Consider the following 11,138-nt stretch of genomic DNA (forward strand, 5'->3'; position numbering starts at 1 on the left):
TACCTGTAAATGCTGAGGAATCATCATCAGAGGAGAAAGAAGAAATCAACCTACGAGAATATGTTCCTAAAGCTCCATTTCCTCAGAGATTAACTAAAGGAAATAAAGGAAAATCCACAGGTGAGATTTTTGAAATCTTCGAATAGGTAAGTGTTAACACTCCTTTGCTTGATGCTATAAAACAAGTGTCATCTTATGTCAAGTTAAAGACCTTTGTACTAAAACGAGAAACATTCACGTTCAAAATAAGGTCTTTTTAACAAAAAACGTTAGTTCTATACTCCAACATAAAATTCCTCTAAAATACAAAGACTGAGGCTCCCCCATTATCTCATGTAGTATAGGAACCACACAATTGAGATTGCTTTGTTGGATTTAGGAGTTAGTGTAAATCTGTTACTCTACTTAGTATTTAAGAAACTTGGACTGAGAGAATTACACCCAACTCCAATGGTGTTACAGCTTACAGATCGGTCCACGAAAATACCTCGTGGTATTGTGGAGGACGTGCTAATCCATGTAAACAAGTTTTATTTCCCTGTTGATTTCCTTGTAATTGACACTAACCAATTCAGGGTTCACGGAAGCACATCCCCATTATCCTAGGCCAACCTTTCTTAGCAACTGCCAATGCTCACATTCAATGCAGGACTGGAAATATGCAGTTGTTCTTTAGTAACATGACTATGGAGCTAAACATCTTCAACATTGCCAAACAACCTCACAATGCAGATGATGGAATTGTTGATGTGGATTTGATAGAAACATTAATTGATAATACTTTTCTTTCAAACCTTAGTGATGACCATTTACAAACATATTTAACTCACTTTGGTTTGGCTTTTGATATTGACTGATCAGTCGATGAGGTCAATGCTCTACTAGACTCAGCACTATCCATGGAAACTAATAAATGGAAGTCAAGAGTTGAACAACTAGCACCATCAGAGAAGAAATTCATCCCATCATTAGAAGCACCACCGAAACTCGAGCTCAAACCATTACCCAACACTTTGGAATATGCGTTTTTGGGAGAAAAAAGCACTCTGCCAGTAATTATCTCATCATCCTTAAATGACGAACAAAAAAGTAAGTTGTTGGATGTTTTAAAAGAGTACAAAGCAGCATTAGGATAGACTATAATCGATATAAAATGTATAAACCCAGTAGACTGCATGCATTACTTTCACCTTGATAAAAATGTTAAACTTATTAGGGAAATACAACGTCGGTTAAATCCTAATATGAAATAAGTTGTTAGAACTGAAGTCCTTAAACTATTAGACGCATGTATCATTTGCTCTATTTCTGATAGTTCATGGGTCAGTCCTGTGCAAGTTGTCCCCAAAAAGTCAGGAGTCACAGTAGTTACCAATGCTGATAATGAATTGATACCCACTTGAGTGACTACAGGATGGCGTGTATGCATTGATTATAGAAAGTTGGATTCTGTCACACGTAAAGACCATTTTCCTTTACCATTTATCGATCAAATGTTTGATAAATTAGTAGGCCATGAATTTTATTGCTTTCTAGATGGCTACTCATGATATAATCAGATTCCTATAGCACCAAAAGATCAAGAGAAGACCATTTTCACTTGCCCTTTTGGCACTTTTGCATATAGGAGGATGTGATTTGGATTATGTAATGCACCTGCTACATTTCAACGATGCATGTTAAGCATTTTTTCTAGTATGGTTGAACGATTCCGTGAAGTCTTTATGGATGACTTTTCTATTTTTGGTGACTCATTTGATCAATGTTTACATCATCTAACATTAGTTCTGCAAAGATGTATAGAGAAAAACTTAGTCTTAAATTGGGAGAAGAGACATTTTATGGTAAAATAAGTTATTGTTCCCGGTCACATCATTTCGAGCAAAGGTATTGAGGTTGATAAAGTCAAGATGGATCTCATTTCTAATCTTCCTCCACTTAAAACAGGCAGAGAAGTAAGATTTTTTCTTGGGCATGCTGGTTTTTATAGGCGTTTCATTAAAGATTTTAGCAACGTTTCTAGACCCTTATGCAATTTACTTGCTAAGGATGTACCTTTTGTCTTTGATGATTCATGTCTTATGGGATTTGAAAAACTAAAGCAGTTGTTGACATCATCACCCATCATTCAGCTCCCAAATTGGAGCTTACCATTTGAGTGCATGTGTGATGCATTTGATTATGCAATAGGAGCAGTATTGGGACAAAGAGTTGATCGAATTCCTCATGTTATGTACTATGCTAGTATGACGTTGAATGATGGACAATTGAATTATTTAACCACTGAAAAAGAAATGCTAGCAGTAGTGTTTGCATTAGAGAAATTCGATCTTATTTGATTTGTTGTAAAATAATTGTGTTTACAAATCATGCTGCTCTTAAATATTTTCTCACAAAGAAAGATGCAAAAGCTAAACTAATTCATCGGGTGTTACTTTTGCAGGAATTCGACTTGGAATTTAAAGATAAGAAAGGCATAGAAAATGTTGTGGCTGACCATCTCTCTCGTCTCCATTTTGACACAATTACAGAACCATTAACATTGAATGAGTCATTTCCAGATGAACAATTGATGAGTGTGGAAGTAGTATTATGGTATGCTGATATAATTAATTATCTTGTTACAAGTCAACTTCCAAAGCATTAGACCAAGCAAGACAAGGCCAATTTTTTTTACAGAAATAAAGAATTTCTTTTGGGATGACCTTTATATGTTTAAGTATTATGCAGATCAAATTGTTAGACAATGTGTCCCAGAACATGAATTTCAAAATATCCTTTCATTCTGCCGTGAACAAGCTTGTGGGGGCCATTTCAGCGTTAAGAAAATAGCCATTAAAGTTTTACAATGTGATTTCTATTGGCCAACTATATTTCGAGAAACTTACACTTTTTGCTCTTCATGTGATAGGTGTTAACGAATGAGGAGCATTACGCAAAGGAATATGATGCCACCAAATTCAATTTTAGTGCTTCAGATTTTTTATGTGTGGGGTATTGACTTCATGGGACCTTTTCTCCCTTATTTTGGCCATCAGTACATATTCCTTGCTGTTGACTACGTATCGAAATGGGTAGAAGAAATTCCATGTAGAACTAATGATCACAAGGTGGTGATAGGATTTTTGAAAAGCAACATTATTTAACGCTTTGGATTCCCTCAAGCAATAATTAGTGATGGTGGTACCCACTTTTGTAACAAAGCATTCAAAACTCTTTTGACAAAGTATTTCATCACTCATAAAGTGGCGACCACATATCATCCGTAAACCAGTGGCCAAGTTGAGATCTCCAATCGAGAAATAAAGCACATATTAGAAAAGACGGTGAGGCCAGATAGAAAAGATTGGTCATTAAGACTCGATGATGCATTATGGGCATAGAGAACGGCTTTCAAGACCCTGATTGGGATGTCACCCTATAGGCTAGTGTATGGAAAAGTTTGCCACCTACCTGTGGAACTCAAGCATCGTGCATACTAGGCCATCAAGAAATTCAACTTTGACATGCAGCAAGCTAGCTCAGAAAGAACATTACAGCTGGTAGAACTTAAAGAAATTCGCAATGATGCATACGAAAATGCCAAGATTTACAAGCAGCGAATGAAAGTCTTTCATGACAAACAAATTTTGAGAAAATCTTTTACCCCAGGTCAGAAAGTACTTTTATTCAATTCTCGCTTGCACCTATTCCCAGGTAAGTTACGCTCTCGATGGTCTGGCCCCTTTATTGTTCACACTGTTTTTCCACATAGAGCAATTGAAATTAAGGACCCAAAGAACGGTGTCACTTTTAAAGTTAATGGTCAAAGATTAAAGCCATATCTAGAGTACCAACCACGTAGAGAGGACAGCAAAATAACTTTGAGTGACCCACTAGATTTAAATTAAGATTTTTCTTTCTTTTCGGTGATTTGATTTTTTTCTTTGTTTTTACTATTATTTTGCTAATTGAAATTATTTTTGCATAAGCATGTTTGTTTAATCATTAAGTTTTCTCTTATCATTGTTAATCATGGGTGCCTCACCTAAATAGATCATTCTAGACATTCTTAGACGACTTCACTCAGAAGCCTGATTTGATTTTGTAAAACACATCATACTTGAGCTCCACAACCACCAAAGTTAGTATCCCATGTTGAAGATTTAAAAAGACAACTTAGAGACATTGAATGAGGTATCTTCGACATCTAGTTGGAGCTTGAGGTAAATTCAATAAGAGGACAATTGTAATTTTCTTTGGGTGTTTTAGTTTTTTATTCTGTTTGTTTGTTTTAGTTTGTTTTAGTTTGTTACTCCGTGACAATCAAGTCGGTTACTTCAATTTCCTATAATAACTGATATTCTAAGGTGAAGGTATGGACAGAAACAAGATTCTAGCAAGAAAACGAAGAGCTCGAAGAATTTCTGTTGTTTGTCATAAGTGTGCTAGAATGAGATGTGATAAAAAACTATGTTCTTTAGGAATGGTGTCTGATAACAGGAAAGATAAGATTCAATTCATTAGGGTTGGCTTGAATAAGGAGTCATTGGATGATATCCTTTTGTCTCTTGAAACGCATCCCAATGGATATGTATAAGGAGCGATTCTCCAGTTATGCCCATTATTAGAGAAAGAGCATGCACAATATAGTCTCGAGAATCTGACTATAAACGACCCTATTTGTCAGTTTATAAGAAAATTGGATGGGAAGCCTATCCTCAACCCATAGAGGGCGTTCAAGCCGTTTCTGGACGTAAAACTAGAAGAAGATGTGAGCCACAGTTCCAACTACCTCTAAATATCCTTTTACTTCACTGTTGTTTTATTTTACTGTTGTTTTATCATTTGCATTCTCGTCTTTAATAATTTTATTTTATCACTGTTTGCTTTTTCTATTTTACTGTTTCCTTTTTTACTCTCGAGCCATGTGCTTTACGCTTTAATTGACACAGACATGCTACCTTATACACAATTGTGACCTATTGTCACCAAGATTCTTAAATATGATTTTTTTTGTTAAGCACTAACAAATTTTTTTTGAGAAGTATCTCAATGGCAACTACTCTCAATAAACAATTCAAGAACATTTGTGTGCTTTCTGGATTTAACTGTGGCAAACATAAAAAGTTCGTTGAGGTATCCATAGATCTTAGTCAAAGTATAGCAGAGAGAAAATTACACTTCGTGTATGGAGGAGGTAATCGAGGGTTATCAAAATTGGTCTCAAAAACTACTTTTGTCAAAGGAAGCCAAGTGTTAGGCATCATCCCAAGAGCCCTAAAACCTTTGGGCAGTTTATTTGACTAACTGACTGGAGAAGAGTTAGTCGTCTCAGGTATGCAAGAGACAATAACTGAAATGCTAAATCATGCTGATGCTTTTATTTTCCTACCAGGAGATCTTGCAGCTCTAGAGGCACTTATCACATTAGCATCTTGGGCTCATGTGAACATTCACCAGAAATCCATCGGTTTGTTAAATGTCAATAACTTTTATGATGGCTTCATCGCATTTCTTAACCATGCAACAAAAAATTATTTTCTTCTGTATTGCACCACCTAGGTGATGTCTTCTAAACTTTACTTCTTTCCTTTAAAACATTGAGGACAATGTTTCGTTCTGGTTGGGGGAGGGAATAGTTGACAATTGTGAAATCTTGGTTAAGTTTTTACTATTTTTTGTTGTAGAGACTAACCGTGGCTAACTTTTTATGTTGAAGATGGCTGAATATAGAGTGTAGTAACTCTAGAAATGCATCTTCTTGGTTAAAAAAAAATATTTTCTTTTTCTATAATTTTAAGTGTAACTTTCCTAATTAGTTTTTCTACATCATTTTCACCTTTCAGCAAGCATATTTTCTTTCCATATTTAGAATATTTAGAATGTCGTTTGAACTTAAAAAAAAATGTGTGATTTTTTTCTAACATTAGTTGATATGATGACTTTCAAATTTTGGTATTTGTATTATCTTTGGTCTTAACTCATGTTACGCCATGTTTGCTACTCTACATGTTGATGTCAGAGATAAATATGAGTTGCTTGAAGGAATTCACATGTCATAATGAATACCAAGAGTTTTTGTGCCTGTCATTTTTCTTGCAGAGTAACCCCTTTTTGCCCATTTTTCATACAGTTTAGTAGTTTATTATTTTATCCATGATCTCTAGATTTCCTTTGAGTCAATCCTAAAAAAAATGGTTAAATAAAATTAAAAAAAGAGAAAAGAAAAAAATGTATTGCTACATCTGAAGGTCCATTTAATTAGTAGATATGAAAGATTATTTAGAGCCCTAAAAGATGACGGAACGACCATCTTTGATCCGTTTGAGCCTTTCTAGCCATCCCTTTTGTGAAATATCCATAGTTAACCCTTTTAACCCTTAAAAAAAATATTTTCTTTGTCAACTTATCATCTTGACCTACTCTGATTTGGAGTATTACCCGATAGCTTACAAGTTCCATCACCTATTCATGTTTGAGAAAAATTTAAATAAATATTTTATTCAGTAAAGTTGTGCCATACAAAAAAAAAACTCAAAAAAAAGAGAAAAAAAATATAAATAAAATGTACCTTGTGATTTCCAAATAACTCCACTTTTTCTCAAACATCTATTTTGTTTTTCCTATTTTCCTTCATTTGAGCCATTTCCCTAGCCTATGTTACATCCTTATAAAAGTCCTTCCTGATTTTAAGGAGCTATAGTCTAAAGTAGAAGCTAGTTATATGGGCTAAAAACATGTAGTGGTGCATAAAAAAAAAAAGAAAATAAGAAAATAAATAAATAAATAAATTGGGTTGACTAGCATTTTTGTTTGACTTAAGACCATATTATTTCTAAGCTATGGGTATATTTCTTTCATCTTAGTGAGAGTGTGCGATATTACTTCTTTATTATTTTCTCTCAAATTTAGCACTCATTGGAGTGACTATTTTTATTAGGTTTAATTTCCTTGTGAGAGTGTCGCTACTTCCAGTGAGATTTTGGGGTTTGACATGTCATTCTTGAAAGTAGCTATGACAAAGTCTGCTGGACTGATGCATGTTGATGGTTGACGTGGGAGTGATATTTCTTTAGACTAGAGATAATGCTTATACTTTTATTTGATTGCTATCATTAGTCTAATTGAATAAACACGATTGTTTTAAAAAAAATCATTTTGGGTTTGAATTTTGTTTTCGCTTTATTTACTAGGGACTAGCAATAAGCTGGTTGGGCGGTGTGTTGAGTGTTAGAAAGTATATATTTATGATGGAGAAAATCGTCATTTTACACTTCAAGTTTCACTAACATTCCTATTTTTATGTATTTAAGTATCTTGTGATTTAATTATGTGTGTTGTATTATAATTAAGTATTTTATGTATTTTAGGGGCATTATGGTCATTTCACAATGAACGAGAGATTAGATGGCAAAACAGACATCACTTTTGAACTCAGAACAGTCGAAAACCTTAAGAGGAGCATAAAAGGAAAAATGACACTGTTCACATGTACAGTACTATCCATGTTACTGTTCACGACACTATTCATATATATGGAACGATGACGTGGCATTGACCGATGATGTGGCCTTGACTGAGGAGGTGTCACGATTTTATAAGACTAAAATTCTTATGTACTGTTAATCGGTGACGTGGCAACATGTTAGTGCACCAAAATTTGTGCGTACGGTACATGCATATACACATGATAACTTACAACCAAACCGCGTCACTGTTCAAACTGTGTCACTATTCAAACCGCGTGGTCAAACTGCGTACTGTTGACCGATGACGTGGCTCAATCCTGAGCGTCCAAAATATTTTTAATCCAATGATCATGATTTACTCAATGTATTTATAAAAAGGGACCCCCCTAATTTGGCATCTCTGAATTCATTTTTTAGTTCCATTTTCTGTAATTCCTTCTCTATCTTGTATTTTCTACGTATTTTAATACATTTCCATTTTACCCCTAGTTCAATTATGAGTAGCTAATTTTCTTTCAAGTCTCAACATGTCGCATGAGTTTTATTTAGTAAATTTATTTTCTCTTCCTCTCTAATTATTGTGGATGTTTTGACTTTTTATCGACAAATAGTAATAATCTTGTCTAGAAACCACACTAGTTTAATCGGCTCCCTAGTACAAGGTTATTATTACTTGATATTATAAACCCTTAGCACCATATTGATTAGAGTGTGGTTCATGAGGAGTGGAAACCCCCTCATGATTTAATTGGCATTAGTAAGGATTATTTAGCCCATAGTGCATGTTGATGCAGATCCAGATACCCAAGTGCTTCATTTCAATATATTTCGCTTTAATTTATTCCCGCCATTTTAATTCAAATTTCAAAATATTCCAAATCATTTTTACCATAAATCTAACTACCCACTTTGAAAATTAATTCTACATATAATTAAAATCCACCTCATCGTTGGATTGACACTCGTCACCATTAATCTATTCTACAATAGATTCGTACATTGCAAGTTCAATAAAATTTGCACAACATATTATATGGAAAAACTATCTTGACATCAAATGAAATTTCTTTTATGGAGCCGTCGAGAATCGTTTCTTACACGGTGGATCCAAAGAGATCTGATTCCTTTTTTCCTCATTGAGCACTTAAAGAATGTTATATTGTTTTCACATTTGTAGCAGATACAACCCAAGATATGCCCTTCTAACAATCATGACTTTCCCAAAAATTCAAACTGACTAATAGAGTAATCCTAATGTCCAACAGACATGCAATAAACAACCAAACTTGTGACCCTTCTTTGATTCACACCAAACTAGCTCCAAAGCCCAGACTTATCAAGTACATTATTTATTTATACATATATGACACAATCTTTATTTACTTTATAGGTATTGTAAATCCTTCAACATCATACATAATCAGTTGTATAGATATTAAGTTTTAGTATAATAACTGTGAGAAGCAGCCAATTTTAATTCAGAGTAAGTAATTAGGTTACACATAAACTGATCCAGTTTCATATATTACTAATTTCAAAAATAGGTATCAAGTAGCACACAAATTCATTAGATAATCATAGTTTGATCATAGATCTCGTGCAGAGATGCCACAAGCTTGATCTCCAGTGTCTAGCTTACTTGCAAATGGGGAGGAAACGCTGATGCACGTTCAACGCGAGCATATAGAAATGAAATGTGATAGAAGAATTATTTAACCGAGATGAAATGCGATAGAAGAATTATTTACACGAGATGTAGTATCTTCTTGTCTGTGTGAGAGTAAGCGGTGCTACCACCCTCGATGATAACAGGACTGAAGAAAATTTGAGAAGCCAATGCATGGATTGCATTAAGCTCTTGCCCAGTCACCATGTTTGCTTGCTGAAACCCCTCCCTTTCTGCTATCTGAATTTCAGAAGCCATAAAATTTTAATAACGTTCAGAACTTTTGGGAGAGGGAGAGACAAATGCATTATACATGCGAAGGATTGATTTGCATACCTATCATCGAAGACACACACTTTCATTTTCTAGTTCAATCTCCTATGAAAATGAAAATGTTAAAGAGTTCTATCAAAGCTTGGAAGAAAACAAAAAAAGGCTAATCAGAATTTTATGAATTTTAATTATTACCCTTTTCTGCAAGAACTCAATTTCAGCTAGCAGCATTTCATGTTGTTGCACAAAACAGGAAACAAACAAAGCAACAAATTATTTTCAAAATGACATAATTTACATATACTGAACGTATATCGATAAAGTTTATACAATGTATTATTGCAAAACAATGGTGTATTGCTCAAATTCAATTTTTTTTTCGTCGATTTCATGCATGCATAGTGCAATTAATTAGTTACCTTCTTGGAGCTGATCCTAGTGATGCCTCGCTCAAACCTATTCTCCAGTTGCTTAAGCTCCTTTACAATTAAAGAACTCAGAGAATCACCTATCAAATGCCTATATGAAGAGTCAAAAGTGAGACAACAAATTGAAAATTCAATTGAAATTGTATATTTTGGCATAATTAACTAACTACGCTTAATATGAAAATGATTTTTGATGAAATAATTGAAAATGCCTGTTAGAATTCTGTGAAATTTGAATTTGCTACCTCAGCTTTGCTGACTCCTACTGATAGTATTGTTTGCATGGGTCACATGTAATGGGAAAAGTTAAATTTTTATTGGGAACTTTATATTTCAATGCTAGCTATGTGGTAATAATTGATAATAAGTTGTTTTTTTTTAACTTTTTCATAATAATATATATTCCTAGCAACGCTTGAATTTGTAGCTTAAATAATAAATTACGTACCTGAGCATTGATTTCAGTAACAGTGCCAGAATATATTTATTTTATAGCTTAAATTACATACATTTACACATATACTCTAGGAATAGCAGGTTATATTCATCAAATTCATCTAAAAATAACTAACTAACCAGATAGCTCAACTTCTTTTCTTTCCAACTGAATTTCTACACTTGGTAGATTCTCAGCAAGTTTAGCGATAACCTTCAGGAACTCCAGATAATCTGAGTCTTTATTGTCCACATCAAAACCAAAAACAACTTATTGCTATAATACTTCTAAAAACAATAAGAAGATAAAGAAAATAAAGAAAATAAAGGTATGACCGACAAGCGCATAGATCAGTTGGTAAGGGGTTGTTCTATCTTAACCAAGGTCCTTGGTTTGAGACTTGGGAATGTAGCTATGTTAAATACTTGTTGGGAGAGCTTTGATGCCCTAGTGGTCCTACCCGACTCGAATCTGGATTAGTCGAGGACCAATGTAGTTTTCGGATACTAGATGGTTTAATATACCCAAATTTGTAATTGTCATGCTTTTTCTTAACTTTGAAATTTAGCAGCTAAAGTGTATTTGTAAAAGCCACAACACTTCCACCCCAAAAGTACCCTAAGTTTTTTTAAATAAAAAATTACCTTTAAAAATGGTGCCTTCACGACTATCCTCTCTAGAACAAAGATTGGGAACATGTTGAGATGAAGTATATTCAACAATAGCCCTAAAGTAAGCACTTAATCGAGAACCCAATAACACATATATTTAACCAAACAGAAAATGCCCTTTTCATTTAAAACAACATAAATTCATTTATACCAAATTGAGATTGATAAGAAAAAGCAAAAGGGAAAGCAAAATTACCCTTTTTCATTAACAAA

The 11,138-nt window shown here is 33.9% G+C and overlaps 1 pseudogene; it reads right to left on the reverse strand.

The window, feature by feature from the left end:
- Positions 1-9,195: 9,195 nt before the first annotated feature.
- Positions 9,196-11,134, reverse strand: LOC112099660 (annotated as a pseudogene).
- Between the last annotated feature and the right edge of the window lie 4 nt (positions 11,135-11,138).

This window comes from Citrus clementina, unplaced genomic scaffold (genome assembly GCF_000493195.1).
Source record: "Citrus clementina cultivar Clemenules unplaced genomic scaffold, Citrus_clementina_v1.0 scaffold_3, whole genome shotgun sequence".
Taxonomy (NCBI): Eukaryota; Viridiplantae; Streptophyta; class Magnoliopsida; order Sapindales; family Rutaceae; genus Citrus; species Citrus x clementina.